Source organism: Etheostoma cragini, chromosome 5 (genome assembly GCF_013103735.1).
Source record: "Etheostoma cragini isolate CJK2018 chromosome 5, CSU_Ecrag_1.0, whole genome shotgun sequence".
In the NCBI taxonomy this organism is placed as follows: Eukaryota; Metazoa; Chordata; class Actinopteri; order Perciformes; family Percidae; genus Etheostoma; species Etheostoma cragini.
This window is the reverse complement of record NC_048411.1, coordinates 4,215,538-4,238,444: the sequence shown is the minus strand read 5'-3', so window position 1 is coordinate 4,238,444 and position 22,907 is coordinate 4,215,538. Positions and strand designations below refer to the sequence as shown.

Genomic DNA, 22,907 nt, shown 5'->3' with positions numbered 1-22,907 from the left:
CCCCTTCTCAGCCGCTACCCATGCTTTGCCTTATCTATATTCAGACCTAGCCTTGTCATCTGTCCTCAGATAACACCCCTCATCCCTTTCTCTAGTTTTTCAATCCTTCACATCTCTTTTTGTTTTTTACCAAGATGGGTTTTAAGTGGGTACTTTAAAACGTGAAAGTAGCGTCACACCTACATAAGAACATCACCACACTAGAGCTTCCACTCAATTCTTGTAGTTTCTTCTCTTTTTGTGGTTTTAAGGTGGAATGGGTAGAAAATTGGACGGATGGTATACAGGTTGGGGATGTGAGGAGTATATACTGTTCCCTGCAGGTGACAGAGCAGGAGCCTCAGACTATTTTCTATGGAGAAACATAGCAGAAATGTGCATAAACCTTACCTAAAGGACCTAAAGCAGTGTTTACAGAATCTATTCTTAAAAAGAAAAAAGAAAAAAAGAAATGTAAATTTTTCTATGTATGTAAAGTATGGATGATATTCTGCATTTCAATATTTTAGTTTGTTTTTAGTTTGTGTTAATTTCTCTTCCATTTAAAGATAATAATTTTGTCATAACCAGAGGTCAAGTTGAAGTAACTACTGAAAGAACTCATGAGTATGTTTCTTTCTTTTTGAGTTGAGTTAGAGGGACATTTTGTTGACTGTAAAATGGGTGATTTTTAAATGGTTGATTGCTGAACCACATTTATATGTGCATACATACTGCTGCTAATTGATGGTGTGTTGGAGCACTTTAATAACCAAAAACTGTTTCATCTGTTTTCATCTTTTTCTCATTGGTATCTTCTCACATAACAGTGGTAGAACGCCTCGGAGCAGTGCAGCAGGATTATGCAAATTAAGCTTTAGTTGCATTAAGACCCACATCTTAAACTGTTGCCATATTTCAGGTCTCAATAACTTGTACAAAATAGACATAACATAACATTAGACTGTGTCTTAACTATTTAATTTGATGAATTCTGACCTAGGTAGCTGTTAAATAAGTCCCATCGTGAGCCACTGCGACTTTAGGAGTCAAATACATTGTGTTGCGTGTCGCTGTCCTGCTGCCCTGCCGGTTCGACCAATGGTTAATGACTTTTTATTGGTAGAGATTTTGTGGTAGAGAACCACTTTTCCAGTCATTTTTTCACAGAACAATTGATTATTTGGACATTTGGCAAACCTGTACAGTATTATAAAGTCAAAACAAATGACTTAATGTTGCCTTTCAAGGTGCACTAGGAGTTCCTGCATGCTCACTTCTGTTAACGTCTTAAGTCAATTCTAAACACACAGATCCTCTAGAGTCCTTGATACTGCTTCAAAAAAGTAATTTCTAGCATATTAGACCACTATTGCATTTGCATGAAGTTTAAAAACATGTTTCTGTAACTGTAATGACTGTCACTAACCCCCACACCCTCCCCCATCCATCTTGTCGGTGATTGGCTGGAGTTTTGTGTGTGTGTGTGTGTATGTGTGTATGTGTGTGTGTGTTTTTAAGGGGGGGCTTTTACCCCTTTATTTCAGAGTGACAGTGGATAGACAGGAAAGGTGGGAGAGAGATGGGGGTTGACACGCAGCAAAGCGCCGCAGGTCGGACTCGAACCCCGGGCCGCTGCAGAGGACTCAGCCTACATGGGGCCCACGCTCTTACTGGGTGAGCTAGAGGTCGCCCGTTTAGTGTTTTGTTTATTCCTGTGCACAGGCTGTGCCGTGCCGTTAGTGTTTGACCTTCACAACCCCTGTGTTGTCTCCCAAGACTGGGCTTTTTATCACAGTGTATTCAGGGGGCAGGCAGCTAGCGGATCAAGGAGAGATGCCAACGATTTGAGATAAAAGTTAAATTGCGCTGAAACCATGCAGGAACTCATAAAAGGCACCTTTTAATAGTTGAAAAAAAATGGCTAAACATAAACCTGTTTAATGCAGAATCCAGATGGGTTCATACAAATGTATCTATTGTTTTCAGTGAAAAATTGAATTTACTTTGTGTTACCCTGCCTTATATATAATCCATTATATATAATATATTATAGAATGGATTATATATAATCCATTCTTCTGGAAATTATGGATAAATATGGTTTTATTTGCTCTAGTTAGGTTGGTCCACCTCCCTGGGAAGGAGATCATCTTGACACTGTGATAGTTGAGTAGCAGTCAGAATACCGGCCTTATGCTTTCAGCCTTACCTATCCTTGAAACTAAAAAAACCTTTCTTATTATTATGTCAATTTCTTAACTAGTGTAAACAGTAGATGATTTCTGTCCTCGTATTCTGTTAATGACCGCAATTATGAAGTTAAGAATGTAACCCGAAACACACTAAAGGGATGTTTTGGGGTTATACATTTGGTTACGCTTTGATGGAAAATAATCCTTGTTGCTTTTTCCAAAGCATTCAATAAAAATGCAGTAATCAGCCAAAATATTAGTTTGTGGATTTCCATTTTTTGATTGTACCATGTACTGTAACTGAAAACACAGATCCTCTAGAGTCCTTGATACTGTTTCAGAAAAGTAATTTTAAGCATATTAGACCACTATTGCACTTGCTTGAAGTTTAAAAACTACCTGACGGACTTGAAGACGGACCGTTATCCTGGGTACTGCACCGCTGAGAGCTAAACTTTGATAGCAATGGAAAAGGGAAGACGAAGCATCTCTGAAAAAGCAAGATCATGGCACATGTATACATATTCTTGTTATGCAATCTATAAATCTAAATCTAAAAAAGGAAACTTAAGTATACATAGATCCCACACATAGATTTAGAATGGAGATTAGTCTACAGCCATGCGGTTCTCTAAGGCTTTCAGCAAAATGCTACATCCGCATTGCTAACATTCACATAATGACAACATTAGCATGTTTCAGGTATAATGTAGGCTGATGGGAAATTAAATAGTTTTGCACGTATTTGATTATTAACCAAAGTCGAAAATACATTTTTGAATTCATGATATTGCTAGTTATAATGTTATGGTGATGACCAAATTAATAACTCTCTGTGGGGAATGTGTGTGCCAAATGTTAGGACTGCAAATCATATATCTAAACTGGTGGGGACACTGGAGGAATTCAGGGCATCACCGAAGTTATTAGGATTCATGTTCTGACCAAGAAACATCGTCGTCCTTAGAGCCATGGCGTCAGCATGGCTGAAAACTGATTTTACGTGACAATGCTGGATGAGGCGAGCTTTCTGGTTGAATTTCTTCTCTTACAGCTTAATTACACGGTCAGGCCTCTTTGCAACATTTACTTTATGATGTTGTTTTTCTTCTTTCTTACTCTACTTTCAAAATTGAAACCACATAAACCATTGGGCCACTTTTCTAGCGGATGAGCTTAGTTTATATCCATCAAAGATATTGTCCATTCCATATGGAACTCATGAATAATACACAGTAGAAACCAATTTATTATACAACAAAAGATGGACATGCATGTTGACATCTGACAGAATAAAAGAGCATTGGATTGATTTCATGGAATTCTGTAAATTTTGCAGTAATGTACCTGTTTTAAAAGCAGTGCTGCTCAGTTGCTACCGGCTCTACAAAGCAATTCAACCTGTTTTGCTTTTCCACAGACTGGCAACTTCTTTTGTGAGTTTGGCTACAGACTGCTCAAAGAATAGAAACCAAAGGCAGCAGCGTCAGTGCATCTGCAGTGGTTACAGGAGTGGCTTAGTACAAAGAAAACGATTAAGGATTCTACACCGACCTTCACTTCCTGTCTTGTTTCTTCCTCCCAAACACTATTAATCCAAGGGACTCAGTCATTTATCTTTCTTCTCCTCACTCCTACAGTGTAGTTCTTTAAAGACACAAAGCCACAGGTAGGCTATTAGCGAGGCTTTGTGTTAATTATCCTGTGGCGTGCATGACAGAGGAGAGCCGGAAGATTGGCTATAATCCATAACTTGCATTATTCATTGGATTACTTCGCCATATCAAAGATAATTATCACAGTAGCATGTTTTTCTCTCCAAAACTTTGTGCTGCTGGCGTTCATAGAAGTTTGCCAATGCATTCCAAGATGAATCAAAGTGTTTTAAAGGTTTTTATGCAGATGGAAAGTCATATATTAACAAAATAGAGATGTTTACAATTACACATCTTTCTTAGAGTTTCTCCCCTTATATGTCCAGTCACACTTGGTGTGGAGTTTCTACCCTACAAAATAAAGGGTTACACTTGAAGGTATCTTCATAAAAGTGACATGACACTGTCATGAACATGTCATAGATGTTTATGACATGACTTTTAGTAAGTGTCATTTGGTTTTTTCATGACAGGTTATGGTTAGTGATTGGGTTAATGTGTCATCACTGTGTTATGTCACTCTTATGTAAGTACCTTCAAATAAAGTGTTACCATATAAAGAAGTGTACACTATGTTGAAATGTTGACACTGTACTATTCAGCATTTTTATATACAGTGAATCAAAAATATTTGTACATATAGCTGGCAAAACTATTTTAGCAAGCATTTAGAAGGAAAAGTTTATTATTGACTTTATCTTCACCTTTATGAGTGGTGTCAATCCTTTCTCCGTATTCTTCCCAAACAGTTGAACTAGTCCTTTAATACTTTTTGTCTGAAACTTAAGAACTCTCCATCAAACCACCATTCGTTTGTCACAGTGTGTGAAGGAAACCGCAGTTCTCAAGTGGAGTTCTTGATTCTCTCCAAATGAATATGCATTTGATGAATTCATGCTGTATAAAGTAGCTTGTCACACTTATATTGTAGATAGAGTATATCAATGTAAAACTAATGTTAAGTGAGTTCAGTACCTAAATATGGGTGATATCTCTACAAACGTAACTTCAATCCATAGTGTCCCCTTGACGATGTTTAAGGATATTGGATGCATTTCTCAATACTTAGGTCACTTTTTCAAAACTCACAGCATCGCACACCACTTCATTTCACAATCAAAATGCACTTAAAACTACCAAATCACTCCATGCATGTCTCAAATCAACTCATAACACCAGCTGACAACCAACAAACACACAAAACAATAACCTAAAATACCCTAACAAAAGGTATCATTATACAATGTTGTTGTATGTAAAACAAGGACACCTTTCTGCTGTTTAGGATTCACTGCAATACATGTTACTGGAATTCATCAGACATGATGCAGTACTCTTCAGTATATTGTATGTCTTTTATTTGCAGTAATTCCAAAATACAAGATTTTGTACACACCATCCACTGATACAAATACAATCGGAATGCTAATGTACTCGGTCTTCTGCATTTGGCCACATGTTCTCATCCACATCATGTCTTATAACATCTAGGAAAGAGTCTTCTGGCATGCCTGATGCATCCTAAGCAATCTTCTGCTGATATTCCCAGGCATCCAGCTTTTATTGCTCCCAAGAGGGTTATTTGATTATGTGAATGGTGGTCATAAACCTTCTACCTCCATTAGGAAAAGAACTCCTCTATGGGGATGAGGAACAGAGAGTAAGGTGGGAGGAGAGGTGACACCATTCTCGGATGGGCTGCCACATTGTCCCATACAATTATAAATGTGGGCACATTTTTTCTCTCTGCATCCGTTGCCTCAGCAAGCACAACCCTTTCATAGAGATCATGCAGGAATACAATGAGACGCTAAATGTTGTATGGCCCAATTAATGGTTTTGGTAACAGCAGTCCATCGGTAGATATTGCTGCACACATTGTGACGTTAGCGCCCCTCTGGCCCAGGCCATCCACTGTGGTTCTCTTCCCGTTCACTTTCTTTCTTCGTCGCCATGTTTTGACCAAGTTAAAACCCGCCTCATCCACAAAGATCAAAATGTGGGGTGTATGCCTATCTTCAACCTCCATGACACTCTAAGATAAATCCACAAGGCAACATAAGAGTTGGGCTATTGCAGTAGCATACATTACCTAAAATGTATGTCTTTATGTTTGTTTGGTTTTGTTCAAAAAGCATTGCACAGTATTGTGATCATAACTAGACATATTGGTTCCTGAGTTGCCTGGTTCCTCTCCAAATGCACAGAATTCAACTGCTTCATCCTGACCTGATGTTTTTTCAGGACTCTAGAAATAGTAGTTATGCTGTGAATATTTTAAAATGTAACGGATCTCATTGAGTTTTATGCCGTTGTTTCCAATGACCATATCAACGAGGGCAGTTTCCTGCACATCCGGTAACGTATCCTACGTCTACCACCTGTGTGAGGTAGCCGTTGAGTCCTAAGCAGAAAAGCAAAAGCAATTACACACAAGTGGGTTTGCAGGTTTTGCTCTATTTACTTCTGTAATGTGCCTCTCTGTCAGATGCCATGCAGAATACAAGTTACCTGTTGGTTTGCCGGGAAAGCTAATGCATGCCGCAGTTGAGCGTTGCGGATTTGGCTGCACTCTGTGACCAGCCTCTCTCACTGAGACGCCATGATGGATTACATGATCAATAACAGTAGCTCTAATCTCATCTGAGACATCCTCTTCTTCTTCCACCACGCAAATGAATTCCTCGCCTACTCCCAGCCACTCTTTTTTTCCTCTTTCAGCCACTTCTCCATCTCTTGCTGGGTCCATGTTTACATCATGTTACGTCACGTCAAAACTATTCTGAGGTCTCCTTTTGTAATGAAATTGAACGAGTAACGCCTGTGTAGGTGTTAATCCATAAAGAGAATCAGCTGCGGTTGGTCCAATTGTCCAGTCGTTTCCATAGCATGTAATTTTTCCATTCAAAATAGATTTCATTACAATACTACTGTAGCAATGTAGCTTTTTTCAGTTTTTTATCATGTCATTGTTTTTGAACTTTTGAAAACAGTATGTTAGCATGTGCAAATTAGTACATAGAGTTTGGTGGTTGTTGTGTTATAGTGAGAAAACAACGAATGGCATTTGAAAGATGTAGTCATTGAATGTATTTTGTGCCAAAGCAATAATAAATGATCCACAGTTTAGCCCACATATACTTCTGTTGTGCTCACAACAACTATTGAAAAAATAAATAAAATATCGATCCTTATCACGCTCGCCACCCATATGCAAAACATCTAACATCTCTCAAAGTTACTGACATCTTTTTTATTGTGCCTTCAAGGCTGAAACGGGCTAATCTCATGTGTGCCTGATTTAAAAAAAGAATGACAAGTAAAAGGCCATACCTGTATAACAGCTCATGAATATGTCCTCCATGGCCTGTCTTTGTCACTTACCTGTCATTGTGATTGTGTGAGGGCTTATGCGGCCGATATCAGTGACAACACGTGGGTGAGTGTCTGTTTGTCTCTTTGTATTGATTCTGATTAGACGTGGCAGCCGGTAATTAGAACCTGAGGTTCCAAACATGTGCGATCAGTACGTGGCCATACAGCATGCCTTTCAAGTAGGTGTATGGGTACCACAACTATTCAAGATACCATATTTATGTATGTAACATCTTGCCCGTGTTTGTCACTAATGAGTGTTGCATAACTGCAAAAAGACCACTGATTAAATGCCACACTTTGACCCACTGATTAATGAGTTTTGAAGGGTAAGCGAAAGTTGTGTGGAGGCAACTAACACCTTTTAAACTCCTTAATCCATTCTTACTTTATTTTAGAAGTGTGTGTGTGTGTGTGTGCGTGTGTGTGTGTGTGTGTGTGTGTGTGGTTAGGGTTGTTGACAAAGCCAGGTGTCACTTAAAGTCAATGAAAGGGTTAGAACAAAGTTGTCACATCAAAATTACACAAACATTTCCAAACTTATAGATTTGATGAGATTATCATTAATTCACGGATAGAAAAACTACTTTGAGAAATGGTTAATCATTTGCAGTCATATTTGAAGTAAAAATACCTTACTTTTGCTTGTCCCTTTGTCATATGTGATCATAAACCTAATAGAATTTGGGGCTGAATGGGTTTGGGGAAAAATCAACAATAACCTTCGACTTTAGGAAACCTAACCGGCATTTTCACTATTTTCTGAAATTTAATAGACAATACGTTTAATTGATTGATTGACAAAATGGCAGGTTAATCATCAAACTAATGGTCAGTGCAGCCCTTCTTTTATGCACTCAGGGCTGTCAAATTAAAGTCCTTGAGTTCTCTCTGAGCATTTGACAGTGACCCAAATGCCGACCACAAGCAGTACATATATCATTACATATTTTCATATATCACCAGCATTACAAGTGAAAACAATGCTGTCACAAAACGTGTTCTTTGCACCAGCCATCAGCAGTTTGTCAGCATAACCAAATGGAAATGAATATTTGATGAAAAGTAAATCACTACGCAATGCTAGACTACAAAAAAAGTCATATTCTGTAGCAGAACATTAAAATGGCGTCACTCTATGAATCTACTTCTCTTCTCAGCGTATCACAGTATTTTCTCTATGCTGCAGGCGGTTGGGCATGGAGCCAATACTAATCAGACAGGTGGATGGACACTAGGAGTTCTTCTGGTAATGATATAGTCTTTTTTTCTCGTCTGCTGCCGGCTCATATAGTCTATATGGTGATTATTACATTTCCTTCCTTTTATCACCGCAGTATCAGTTGTCTCTGGGATATGATTCAGTATTTCTTGAGGTAATGCCTAGGGATGCATACCTGCATACCTTTTGAATTTCAACTAAAATAGCATAGAATATCTAAATATATTAAGTAACATTAACATGCCCTTTCATATTTGTTGTCATATATTATTCTGTGATCAAATAGGCCATGTATCTATAAAGGAAATTATATATAGATATATGACTGTATGATACACAATAGTATTCACTGTTGCGTTGAATGGAAATTTCCTTAATCTAATGTAGTTGAAATAGTATTGTTTTGGTCTAATATGGATTTGAAAATTTAGTCTTAGGTACTGTAGGCTATGTTTTTTTTTTTATTCATTAATTATTGGAACTGGACATAGGTGATGCATGGAATTGACAACTCTTTATCATCTGTTAGCGCAGGGACCCTGCTGACCTATGGCTTTGCATGAATTGTTTCCATTTGACTGGTGATGCCTTTTAACTGTTGATTTGCTGCACAGAAAACCAATCATCTCCTCCTTTGTTCTGCAGCATTGTACGCGAAGTCGTTTTTCTTTCAAATTGAGTAGCTCATTTTCTGTATTGTTTTTGAACAACATAGACAATAATGGAAATCTCTGCTTTAAGCACAATAGTCACATCCCTTTGTACTAATGCAAACTCCGTGATGCCCTGTGATGAGACCTGTTACACATTTTTCACTCAACTGAAGATTACATTAGATTGACAAAGTAGTCGGTCTTCATTAGTGTTCATCCTGCCAGCTTACTTTAAAGGTCCAGCGTGTGATGTGTATAGCATATCAAAATCAATAAAGTTGTCCTTTATCAGTAGTAGTTGTACTTTATTAGAAGTATTCCTATTGACCTGACATTTTACATTTCTATTTTCATGAACTGGAGTAGACGTTCCATATCCATGCGCCATCTTGAAATACATTAGCCGTTAAGGGACATACAGGATATACTGCTCCGGCTTTTGCGTTTTCGCTGTCGCAAGATAAACTCACAGGTGCTGCTAATGGGTATCGTCTTCTTTGCCGAGAAAATGAAAAAGGATATCGAAAGAGCAAGAAACCGGCTTTTTGAAGCGTGAAGGCTACCGTAGCCGTAATACGTACTTGGAACTGCGTGGTGCAAGAAAGTTGATTTCGATTCATGATCTCAATTCTAGATGGGAAAAAAATCCTACACATTGGACCTTTTAAGGTACTCTAAACTATGTTGGGTGACGTTACTTCTTGTTGACGTTCAAAGTATTTTCAAACAAAATGAAACTAGCTCGCCCCTCTCTCCTCCTCATCCCATCCCGTGCTTCAGCGCACTAACTGAAGGCTCCGGTCCCTTGCTACGCCCCGTTTACTCGGGTTCAAGGCGACACAGAAGCGCGCTTTCCTTTGGTCCCTACCTTGGAGCAGAGCCTAGCTTCCATCTTGCTTTCTAACCCCACTTTCCTTGGCAACCGGAAGCCAACGCCTCCGTCCCCGCCGGGATCTGGTCTACGCTCAGGTCATTGACCAGTCACACATGTGTGTGGCCCAGGGCCTCGCGGCACAAAACAAAGTAGCATTGTTAGCCTCTGCTGTCTCCGCCATGGCCCCCACACAAGGGACACTTCCCCCGGAGCTAGCCATGCGCAACATCTGGCTCCACATCATAGCTACCCAACGAGGTCAGATGCAAGCTCCTGTATGGCCCCATAGCTCCAGATGGACTATTTGGGCCACGTCCCACCTTCATCAGGCGGCCAAGGAAGGCAGCCACCCCACCACAGCACCGTTGCCACAACAACAGCATTAAGAGGAGACACCCGTTCAGCCTCTGCTGCAGCCGCGCTCTCTTAGGCTTTGACCACCACTCCTCCACCCTGCCCCCCTCCTCCAAAACGGCAGCCGGCTCCACCTGACCGACAGGCTTCGGAAGACCATGATGGCAGCCACTACGTAGTCCAACCCCCGAGCCACCCAGCAAGCAGGTGCAATGATGGCAATGACGGGATGCGGGGAACGCCTGTCTCACCACGGTTGAGAGCTGGAACCACAACGGCCCTTTTTCTTCATAGCCCTACCTTTGGCTGCCACGTGTCAACGCTGTCTGTGATGCATCTCCTGGGCGTGATGTCTGCCAGTCCTATGGTAGTCCTTCTGGGTCTCCTCCACATGAGAAAAATCCAGAGATGGTTCCATTGTCAGCACCTCGATACTGTAGTGGGGAATGCTGACCATCCCTCCTTCTCTTCAGTCAGACCTGACACACTGGGGAAACCCCCTGGACCCCGTCAACCAGGGTTTCCCATGGGCAAAATGTCATCATATGTGACAATGTTCACAGACGTGTCCCTTACCGGCTGGGGAGGAATGTGCAAATCACAGGTGGTGAAGGGGAATGGACAACTCCCCCTGTCCCACACATAAACTGCCAGGAGCTCTCCAAGGTGCTGAAAGTGTTTAAACACTTCACCCCAGTGATAGTGGGGCGACATGTCGTCATGAGGACAGACAACATTACAGCAGCAGCATACATAAAACGTCAAGGCGGCGTGAGCCTTCTCCTGCTGTGTGCCCACAGTCATCTGTTGTCCCTCAAAGTGGTTTACATCCCACTACTGAGGGATATTATAGGATATTTTGGATGGTGACACAGTTGTGGTTTTCCTTGAACACACGGGACAATCCACCCCTCGGTGTCGGCGCCTCATCCCATTGCCCCTCGTATTAACTTATCTCCAGACATTAGTTGATAATGATTTGCGTCCATCTATAGTGAAACCCTATGCAGTAGCCATCTCATCCTTCCACGAAGGCTAAGGGGAGAAGACGGTTTTTGCACACCCCCTGGTGAAGCAATTTTTAAAGGGGGTCAGACAACAGAAACCCGCCATGCTCTCTTTCACACCCCAATGGGACTTAGCTCTGGTGCTTCGAGCCCTGGGGAAACCTCCTTTCGAGCCTCTGGCACAAGCCTCTCTCAGGCTGACGTTAGTTAAGAGAGTGAGTGATATATGTGCACCGTCAGTTTCACAGTCCTGCCTCTCCATTAAAGGAGATGGGAGTGCACACACTTCACAGCCGAACACTTCATTTACACCGAAAGTTCTAATGAGCTCTTTTTGGTCCAGGGTGTTTTCCCTCAAGGGTTTTCCCCCCTGCTTAATGACAGTGCACAGAGGAAGCTTTTCAGTTCATATCACAGTATGTTTACGTACAGCCGACATCAGGATAACGCAGCTTTTTGTACATGATAGGGGACACTCACAAGGAGCGGCCTTTTCAGAGTGTCCGACATCTGCGAGGCGGCTTCCTAGGCATCCCGTTGCCCATTCATCCTGTTCTATGTAAATGTAAGTACTTTTCTAGTCTTAACAACCACTCAAAACACTTTTACATAGTCCAGGAACCAGTCACACACATTCATACCAGGTGACCGCTGTACCACTGAGCCAATATCTGCATGATACAGTATGTCTGAGCCCTCCATGACCCACTCGGTCCTATCCCCACTCAGCAAAAAATGATGTGCTGTTGCATGTGTGTTTTGCCTGCTGTCCTCATTCCTCCTGCACTAAGTGGCTGAGAGGAACGTGGGTGTCCCCTTATTGTTAAATCATGATACATTTATCACTAATCATGCACTCCCACCATCATGACTTGGGGCGGGAAAGAACATCTTTATGACTGCGTAAGCGAGTAGGGATAAACCCAATAGCGATAGCCTTAGAGGACTGCGCCTATACTCATAGAATCTGGACTTACAATACGTTCATATGCAACTGTTGACGCTGAGTTGGACAACACCCATTGGATCTCACGTGTCCATTAGTGTACAATGCAGCGCTGCTCAGAGCCTTTTAGGCTAGCTTCTTTTAGTTAGCCTTATGTCCATAGCTTACGTATAAAATTGCGAAGCAAAGCTGAAATGTCAAAAACGTTTTCAACGTTGAGCCGCACCCGCGCCATTTTCCCGTCGGTAAGAATGGATTGGTTCTTAGGGAGTACCAGGACTTTTGCCCAATGGGTCGGTCTAAACCTTTTATGCTATTTTTTTTTTTTTTTTTAACGGCCCAAAAGAGAAGTGAGATCACATGATTGGCCCACTGGTTTGTCTCTAATCTGAACACTGGCTATTTACATCCTACTGTGGCCCTCTTCCATGCAACTTTAGAGAGAGATAGCTCATTTAAATCCTGCCCCCACCTTGCCGGTAGCTAGCTAAAAACACGAGATTCAAGCATGTCAAACGATTATTTTAGCATCTTTGCCTACCAGAGAAGTTTGGTAGGTCTTAGCTGTTAGTAAGCTAATGTTAGTTGCGTATTAGCAAGCTAAGGCACTTGCAAACATAGAACCATTCAGCCTAGTCTCATGGCAATTAGTACAATTTTCAATTCAATTCAAATTTAGTTATAGTATCAATTTACAACAAGAGTCATCTCAAGATACTTTACAGATAAAGAAGGTCTAGACCATACTCCAGAATTCACAAGGACCCAACAGTTCTAGTAGTTACCTCCAGAGCAAGCAACAGTGCGACAGTGGGGAGGAAAACCTCCTTTTAGGAAGAAACCTGGGACAGACCCGGGCTCTTGGTAGGCGGTGTCTGACGGTGCTGGTTGGGGTTGAAATGAAGAGTGGCAATAACAGTCACAAAAAATAGTAGTTTTTAGTAGTTCTTGGTGACGTTATTTAACCTATTGATCCGTGTACATCGACATGATTTTTTTGTGTTCATTTCCTGGTGACCACCACGAAATAAACAAGAAAAGCTTGTCCCTGTTGACAAATCAACAGATCAAAATAACGTGTTTACACTACACGGATGCAGATGCTAATTCAGCCCCAAGTCCACCAGCAGATTGATAAAGCCTACTAGACCCAAAGTTAAGCCCAAGTGACGTATTTCTGAAGATGAATGATGTCCTACCGGGCCTGGTCATCTTATATGCCAAATAGTTCTGTCCGAGGGATAAAACTTGGCTTCAAATCACTATCAGTGGCGACAATGATATTTTGCTTCTTCTGTAACAGAACTGACAATCAGTGGACTACAGTGAATGTCATTGATGTCATGCGTCCATCACAGGTAAGCCATTTATTTACATCATTTCTTCCCGCCGTGTTGCCTGTGCTAGTATATGTCTTCATATTTTATGCTGCTGTTTCTGCGACCCTGTAGATGTGCTCCTGCAGATGTGCGACGGTTGTTTGGCCGCTATGCCATGCTGTCATTCATTGTTGGATCCGGTGGTCTATTTAAAACATTTTACCGTCTTGATTGTGCCTCGGAAACTTAAGAAATGTAATACAGGAATCAATAGGCACTGGGAGAGGAAAGCAGACAATAGTTTTCATTATTGAACTATCCGACATTGTTACTGACTGATAAGAGTCCCTATGAACAACACAATATTTATTTTGTAAACTAAATCAATCAAAATCCATCCAATTAAATAAAAATAGAAGTACGACTAGGCCTTCATAAAGCCAAGTTTTTAATCTAACATCTAAACCAATCAGCTCTGGGATCAGTGATTTGTAAAATGCATATCTGAACACAAAAGTATATTAGAGTGCTCAAGAGCTCCCGTTGTTACTGACGCAACCGATCCCCGTCAGTGAAGTTAAAGGTGGAGAAATTGAGTGTTTTTGTCTCTGCAGCAAAGGGTGAAATCAGTTTTTCTATAGATTGGAAACTGAATGGATGAGTGTTTCCCTTTTAGTAGAAATGTATCCGTTCCTTTGCCCACAAATAGATTTTTCAAGCTGTCAGTGTTATCATATTGTGCCTGACATGATCGTGTAAATGGATGGAATTCCGTGGGAGAAATAATCCTCAAGTAAATCTGGCCTAATCCCCTAAAATGACTGGAAAGGAATCAATGATAAGCGGTAGCCATAAAGGAAAGTAGATAAGCCCTGTATCTAAAAAGACTATAACAGCCCCTTATCAGTGGTGTTATAAAACTAAAATGGCTTCTTATCAGTCCTCCACTATTTAATGGCACTCAGTGCAAGGTGAGGAGAGAGGGACAACATAGCAGTCCTGAATGAACAATGAATGTGAAAGACACAGAAAAATGTATTTTGTGACTGTATGTGTATAGTGTCTTGGCTGTCATGTGTCTTTGTGTTTACATAGAAAGACATTAATATAAATTCAAGCCTGAGTGGCTTTTGGTAAAGTGATGAATAAAGAAGTAGGAACTTGTACGTAAGGACAAACACAGAAAAATTGGAAGAGAATTACAACCTTGCATGGAAATGAGAGGAAGTGACTAGCAGAAGAACACATTGTTTAAAATCATGCTACAGAAAAATGTTCGTGAAAATTGCATGAATCTTGCTTGAATGTTCATGTTACTGTACTGTAACATGAACATTCAAGCAAGATTCATGCAATTTTTCTATTTGGATACAGACATTGGCGGCAAAATGACATCTCACCGGCAGTATTCCCTGCCAATGTTTACACCAACAGGGAAATTTCCCTTGAGCATTTGGTTATCTACAGGTCTTTGAGACACACACAGTGGCAATTCTATGGTCTGTTTTGGCCCTAGGCAAGAATTCCTCAAAACCAGAGGTCCTCACCATTATGTTCAAAACTACAAATGCTGCCTACGGACCTTGGCTACGCCTATATGCTGCAACTACATCCTCCAGATCTAAAGACGGACTCCCGAGCAGGTGCCTGGCTGGCCTGTTGACAAGCTGCGGCTCTGGACAACCATTCGTTCATGTTCATTGTCCCCACGCGGAAATTATGTCGCGGTAAAAAATGATATTACATGGTATTTAATACATTAGGAAAGACTAGACAAGGAAGAAGAAAAACCATAACATGTCTACATTGCCACTCATAACATAGACCAAACCACTATGGACCAGCTGGGAGAAAAGAGAAATAAAAATAAGTAAACCTATTATCGTACAGGACCTTCATTATTAAGGAGTTTGATGGCCTGTGGAACAAAGGAGAGCCTTGATCTGTTTTTTGTAATCATTGGAGCTATTTCCCTTTCTCAGTATTCTGTTTTTATATAAACTTTCCATACTTGAGAATGGAATACCCGATATTTTGCTGGAAGTTATTATTATTTTTCGAATGTAATTTTTTTGTGTATCAGTGGCGTTGCCAAACCAGCGGATAATGCCAAAGGAGAGAACACTTTCAACAAAAGCACAGTAGAACATCTGCAGTATATTGCTGCTGACATTAAAAGACAACAGTTTCCTTGAGAAGAATATTCTTTGTTGGGACTTAGTATTTAATCTGTCAGACCAACTTTCCCATTTAAGTTTGTGGTCCAGCAACATGCCGAGGTATCTAAAGGATCCCCATGTAAAAAAGTTGGTTTAAGGGACTGTGCTTTCCTAAAATCAATTAACATCTCCTTTGTTCTAGAGGTATTTAAGATAAGGTTTGACTTCTGACACCAATCAGTAAAAAAGTCAAGAACTGGCCCATGCTCCTCTTCCTTGTCATATAGAAGACTAACCATAAGAGAAAATCTTTGCAACTGAAAAATCCCAGTGAAGTTAAATCAATACCTCTCAGACAAAAACTATTGAAAAATAATAATCGTTTCTTCGATGCTTCGTGATGTTGTCTAGAACGATTTGACGCTTGATTCTGATGAGTTAATAATCGATACAAAAAAAGTGTTTTATTTAAAAGTTCTCCAGACAGATACAAATCAGAAAACAGAGTGATTGAAAGAGGATGGGGTAATGGACTTAGACTTTAGGCAAGAGTGCAGAAAAAAAATACACAAAATAGCCAAATGGAAGAGAAAAAGATCTTTTGTATTTGTAGTAAAATGTATAAAGAACTCTACACATCAATCAACATTTCTGTAAATATGCAAATGTTAGCCAGTTGGCTAATTTTCAGCCATTGTCCTTTGGCCAGATGATTTTAGACCATGGCAGGAAGAAGCAACAAAGTAACATCTAGTAAGACACACACACATATATATACATATATATCTGTATGAGACATACATAAAATAATTTGGCAAAACACATATAGGCCGTTCATCTACTTGTTGGATGTTTAAGCCTTGGAATGACTACATAATAAAAAACCTCAGTATACAAAACACTTCATTAAAACTCGTGTGTGACAAATACTGTATGTGTCAAAATCTAAGCTTTGTCTAGCAGCTTTGTCCAGGGGAAGTGATCCGCAAACTCTGGGTAACAAACTCAGATTTATAGGCATGTTTTTAAAATCGGGCATGGAAATGGACATAAAAAATTGTTGCATCGAGATGCATTGACAGTCGGTCTAGAATCGAATCGTTGGCCTCTGAATGGGAATCAACGGGAAAAAAATGCCGACCCCTAAGAAAAATGGAAAACAATCCAATTTGCAAAGGTCGGTAAATCAATATCTGCAGCACTGTTGTACTAAATTGAATTATACCACAGAGGTGTTCCTGTTATTGTGTCTACCCTGTGTAGAAAACAGCAGGTCAACAGAGGGATAATCTACTTTGTAGTTTTCACTTAGCTGCTGCAGCTGTTACTGAAAGACCTCCATATCACATAATAAGTGTTCATAGTCATAATGTGGCTTTGTCTCTTCTTCATTATCCATCAATGTGTTGATGCTTAATTAGCTGAAAGACTTTCACTAAAGCCGGAGACCAAATTATCGTTGGTTAATTTCATCAATCAAACGCCTAATTGCCTGCGAGTTTAACTACGGCACAGCTGTGCCAATGGCTGTGTTTTGATATTCCTCGTGATAATCACACCATCAGCCTCTTGACAGATGTTTGACAGTGTTGTTACAGGTTCCCTGAAGTACCTGAAACTAGAGTGCATGATCAGAGAGAAGAGGAAGTGGAGTGTAAAATCCCCCACACAAACACACGCTTACCACATCATCCCTTTTTTTTACCAACTCCCACCTCTATCGTGCTCAATCTCTGTCTCTCCCTGCTGGTGACTGATTATTTTGGATGGCAAAACTGTCATTAGTTTTCCTACCAGGGAAAGAGAACATAAGGTGGCATATATGAATATTATGCATGCATTTCTCTACAATGACCCATCCTAATCCAGGTCCACAATGACTAATGCTTAAGTCGAACTCATGCATTATAATTCCAGTTTATTCAATGCATCTTGAAAAGAGAAATGTGTTCACAGCGATGAATCGGCTCCATCGTCACTCCTTTTTAATATCAGGACCAGCATGGTAACCTTCCCATTTTCTCCTTAGTAATATGCAAAAAAAACTGTTGGCTGCCTCTACACAGCTCCCACACTGCTTTTGTCAGTCTCCCACAATGGGGAGAAATCTTAAACAAGATACTTATGGGTGCCCTGGAAGTCCAGACACCCTATTGGATTATCTGATTGCCTGTGGTTTTAATTTTGCATTATAGGGGATTTACTAGCTAGGATATCATCAGTGAAAGCATTTGCTTATGATATTATGACTCTGTATGCTGCCTGTTTGATACACATGTCACACAGTAGGGATGGTGTTGAGCTTGAATGTATTTGCTCATAATTATGCAGCAAATTACTCACTTCAGTATGAAGACGTTGTCGTTGTGTTTTTGCACATGACAGGGGATTATGTTTATTATGCTGACATGTACGTTACTGCGTAGCCTTCTTTTTGCATCCTGTTCCTTTCAGAGCTCTGTCACACTTTAGGTTTTTGACTTTTGGCCTTTACTCTAGTGTCAGAAATCATGTGGGACAGGACCCCATATAGGGTCCCAAGTAAAGTCTGAGGGGGTCAAAAATGATTAAAAGGATAAGAAATAAGAAAGTGTATTTTTCTATAATTTTTCAATATGCTTTTTTTTTAAATATAGGTTTAGGTAGGTACGTTTTCCAGTAAAAGCACACATAAGAAATAACTATTTGATTGAACTGCCTATAAGCATAGATTGTTAATATTGACAGTCCATGCTTATAACTCAGGTCCCCACTAAGCCGTAACCTGTGATGTGAGGTCACAAGTAGATTCATTTTTAAGGGTTCATCATGTTGGGAACCACAGTCTGTCTTTGGTGATTCTTGCGCAGAAATAATCTAATAGTTGTTGTTTTTTTGCATTGATTTTTCTCCCTTTCTCTGTAGAGAAGTTTCCTTTTCTCACATCATCCAGCCCAGCTTGCCATTTAGAGTTTAACGTAGTTAATGGAGTAGTTAATAGTTCCAAAATCCTTGTTCACTATACAAAAAAAAGTGCTGCAGCAGTCTGTCATGGTGCATTGTGTTAAAGTCACGATGGCATGCTGAGTGTGAAGAGAGGGATGAAGGGCTGGGGGAAATGAAACCACACCTTTTATGTTCTTAGGTGAGCAGCAGTGAGGAGAAAATAGGGAGAGATTTAGAAAATACTCAACTAGCAGTGTTCCTTTCACTTTCTCATCTTGCAGAGACTTTCTTACTGGATACAGACGCATCTTAGATTTACAGGTCAGACTGTCTTGATTGGATGGTTTGTTAAAAAGGGGGATGACAAAATACAATGTACTGGACATAGCTTCTTTTTATTAAGAAGGAGAGGTCAACCAAACATTAAAACTCAATGGCAACTTTTTAAATCCTTCACAGTCCACTGTTGGTGTTAGTAATTAATATGTAATGGGCAACAATGTTGCTAAATATCGCTATAATGAGATTTGAAGTAAACTCAGTTCTGCTGCTTTCAGTATTCTGCTTAAATAACAGACTTAACATTCAAAAACAAACAAAAAGAAAATCATCTCCAACATTCTTGTACTGAACACATTGAATATTGACTTGAAAATAAAAGGCAGCGCTTAAAGAGATAAACAGTTATTTTTAAAAGTGTCATTTTCTGCTGATATTGTCTTTCAGCTAACAGAAAACAATCTGTGTCTTTCACGACATGGTTATCGCACAAGTTAACACAATGACGATTTAAAAAATGATGTATTGTGCAGCCCTACTTCTTTAATCATCTTTTCAATGTGTGTGTGTGTGTGTGTGTGTGTGTGTGTGTGTGTGTGTGTGTGTGTGTGTGTGTGTGTGTGTGTGTGTGTGTGTGTGTGTGTGCTTGCATATCCTTGTGTTGAATACTGATATCATTTCTCTTCTGTTCTTTCCACTCCCTCATGAACTCATTTACCCTCCTCTTCATTGTCTTCCTTCCTATCCCTCTGTCTAACTGTCTTTTAGTTTGAAGCCTTTTGATAGCAGAAATGTTAATTCTGCATACAGCTCCCGGCCACCCACCTGCTACAAAAGTGTGCGTGACATGTTTGGAGGATTACTGCGGCAGAGTTTATTGCACAGAGGTGTGGCCAAAACCAAAGGGACCTTTGAGCTTTTCTCCTACTCAATTAGAAACCCTAAGTCCTTCCTCTGATTACATTGCCTGTGTTAGAATTCATTATCGCACCTTTCCCCCTATCTTCCTCCCTCTCCTCTTCTACTACTGACAGTTGGAAAAAAGAAATTATTTGAGAGTGAGGGCAGAAGGCAAAGAAAGTTGTTAGCAGGGAGTTCGGTGGCAGTCATCTGTGATTCTGGTTGGATGCGGGCGGAGAAAGGACGCCTGAGATAAGAGGCGATGCAATCTCAGAAGTGAATACATTAAAATCTGAAGCACTTTGATGAAAGTTGTCAGAAGCTATGAAATACATAACAATGAACAATCTGGCGGTTGCGGCTTCTTTGTTCTGTTTATCAGAACAGATTCATAAACAAAAGCATGGTGACTGTTGATGGTGTTATTTGGGAAGAATCTTTTGTAGAGCGATGAAAACATGCATTCCTGCTGAGTGATTTCTGTGTTTTCGGAGTGATGTAGTTGACCCTCTGCTGCTAGTTTGAGTGAAATGACGACAAGTTGCTGGTTGCAAATACACTACAACTCCTTTTCATTGAACTGTGACATCATAATGTCATGCAAAACACTTTTCTGGCCATTATTCAACGCCTTAACTGAGGACCAGAACAGAAAACATTCGGTTGCATACTAAATTGGTGACAATAATCTTGGGTGCCCTACTTTAAACTGAGGTGTTTGTACGGATTCATGTGCTGCTAGGATGAAGATGTGTGTGAAACATCGATATCTCGCCAAAAACACGCTTATATCTTTTATTAAAATTGCTTTAAAAATGCTTAAAAGTCTTTATTACATATTACACGACTATAGACAGAAATGGATGCTGCAACTTGACTGGTTGGTGGAGGCATACAGGCTGTAATTCTAATTCTCTCTCTCTCTCTCTCTCTTTCTCTCTTTCTCTCTCTCTCTCTCTCTCTCTCTCTCGACCAAGATCATTGGCTGCCCGGTCCTTTCCGTGGAGAATTATAACTAGCCCATACTAAAAGATCCATTTCACCCTGGACACTGTGTTCAAAATACCACAGGCGTTTTAGGATGATTAAAACACAGATTAACAGTTTTTATCCGAAAGCCAAAACTGCACTTAGCGCTACTTTTAATGTTAAGTATTAATATTAGGATGAATCGTGCAGTGAGTGTCTTGTATGTGTGGAATGTTTATGTTTTGGTCTTTACTTTCTTTTCTTTTTTTCAATCTTCTGTCTCTCAAAGTGACTTGTACAGGCTATCATACTCACCTGTTTTGCTCACCATGTTCAAACTGATAGGACTGCATCCATTTACAATGACAATAAAGACTGTTCTATTCTTTCTTGCACCCTGTCAGGCACACACGCTGCCTCCATTGATACTTCCATAAACAATCATGCAGAGTGAAATGTTAGCGGCAGTTGGTTTCTTGGGCAATATGGGGGTTAAATCAGTTTTAGATGATATTAAGAACAATCACAAACTATGCCTGGGAGGAAAATTGTACTTTTGTAGAAATGCATCAATCTCTTGATTCTGTTTCTTGGTTTAATTTCGGTGTTTACATCAACGTTTACCTTCGTCAAGAGTGTATTTGCCCTGTGAGTAAGGACATGGAAGGGAAGGGGGGGTCTTATTTTAGTATTCCTCTCATTTTCAGTTAAAGGTTGTTCAACGTAGGACAGTTAAACTAGTAATTACTCCATATAAGCTGTATAAAATCCAGACTGATGGCCTCAGGCACCTGTGTTGATGTTTTGTGTGTGTGTGTGTGTGTGTGTGTGTGTGTGTGTGTGTGTGTGTGTCTGTGTGTGTGTGTGTGTGTGTGTGTTTAAGTGTGTGTCGGCCGTGTAAAAGTGGTGTAAAATTTGATATTTATTTTTTAAACCGGGCCTGTTTTGAAGTTGTGGGCGTTGAGGGGAAGTTAGATTTTCCATCAACGTGCTTCACATGGGTGGAAATCAGTGTTTTTCATGCTTTATATATACCCACACAGAATAATACATGCACACACATCACACAATGCACACAACGCACACACACTCAATTCCACAAGGTGTTACAGTGGACAAATGTGCACAGCATGTAGTAGTATAGTGTGATTGCTAATTAGATGTACTCTCAGAACAACCCATTTGTCACTGAAAGCTGTAGGCTACTGTAAACAACCAAGCCACTTTACATGAATATGCCTCAGTGCTCTATCAAAGACATTTCACAGAGCAGCCAGATAATGGCGCAATGACAAAGCCCGTAGCTTTCAAATCGGATGGAATATTTTGGCCCATATTTCCACTGCCAATATCATGTGTCTTCCATAACCCTTTCGCCAGAGGGACAAACAAATGGAGCGGACAGCAAAGATTAAAACTGCAATTTATTCATTCAACATTTCAAATTTCTAATTACTTTTTCTTTGGGAGATAACATGCGGTGGTGCTGGTATTGCAACTGTGAAATGGTAGCTCTGCAAATTGTTATCTCAATTTTGCATATTTGGTACACTTCCGGGCTTGGACTTAGCCTAAGGATAATTTTATTATTAATTTAAGTTTTTTAAATGAGTCTGTAGCTTTTTTTTTCTTCTGCTATACAAGCAATATGTGTGCTTCCACATGCATGTAAGAATGTATGTACTAGATTTGTGTGTGCGCCAATATGGCACAGTGTTTCCTCCTATCGCACACACGTTTTAATATTAAATGGTGTAAATGTAAGGATATGTAATAGTGTGCAAATACCACAGGGTTGGGAAGAGAAATTACACACGCAATAAGGGATTTGAGATGAATCATTGGCTATTATTAGTTGGCTTGGTATTTGCCGCTGGCCTTTAGATTATTTCTCCCTTGGGATTTTCCTGTGACAATAATCTGTTGTTCTTTGGGAGGTTGCAGACAAAATTGCTAGATGACAATTTCAGACTAACCACAGAAACTAGCTGTATTAAAGCCGAGATGAACAGATTTGGGTCTGGGTCAGATCGGTTCTCGAGTAATAAATATGGGCTGTTGGCAAAATGTTCTGCTTCATAATAGAGTGTGTTTAT

General features: G+C 40.1%; 1 protein-coding gene and 1 long non-coding RNA gene across 2 annotated transcripts in view; one reads left to right on the top strand and one right to left on the bottom strand.

Annotated features, from left to right (window-relative positions):
• The window catches only part of ipo11 (importin 11), a 130,872-nt gene extending 129,675 nt beyond the window's left edge, over window positions 1-1,197 (top strand). Inside the window, exon 30 of the mRNA XM_034871622.1 lies at window positions 1-1,197. This exon is cut by the window's left edge and continues 257 nt beyond it. The gene's annotated coding sequence lies outside the window, so the exon portion shown is untranslated.
• The window catches only part of LOC117944638, a 14,512-nt gene extending 7,355 nt beyond the window's left edge, over window positions 1-7,157 (bottom strand). Inside the window, exon 1 of the long non-coding RNA XR_004656624.1 lies at window positions 7,147-7,157. This is a non-coding gene — a long non-coding RNA (uncharacterized LOC117944638). The remainder of the gene's footprint in view (window positions 1-7,146) is intronic.
• Between the last annotated feature and the right edge of the window lie 15,750 nt (window positions 7,158-22,907).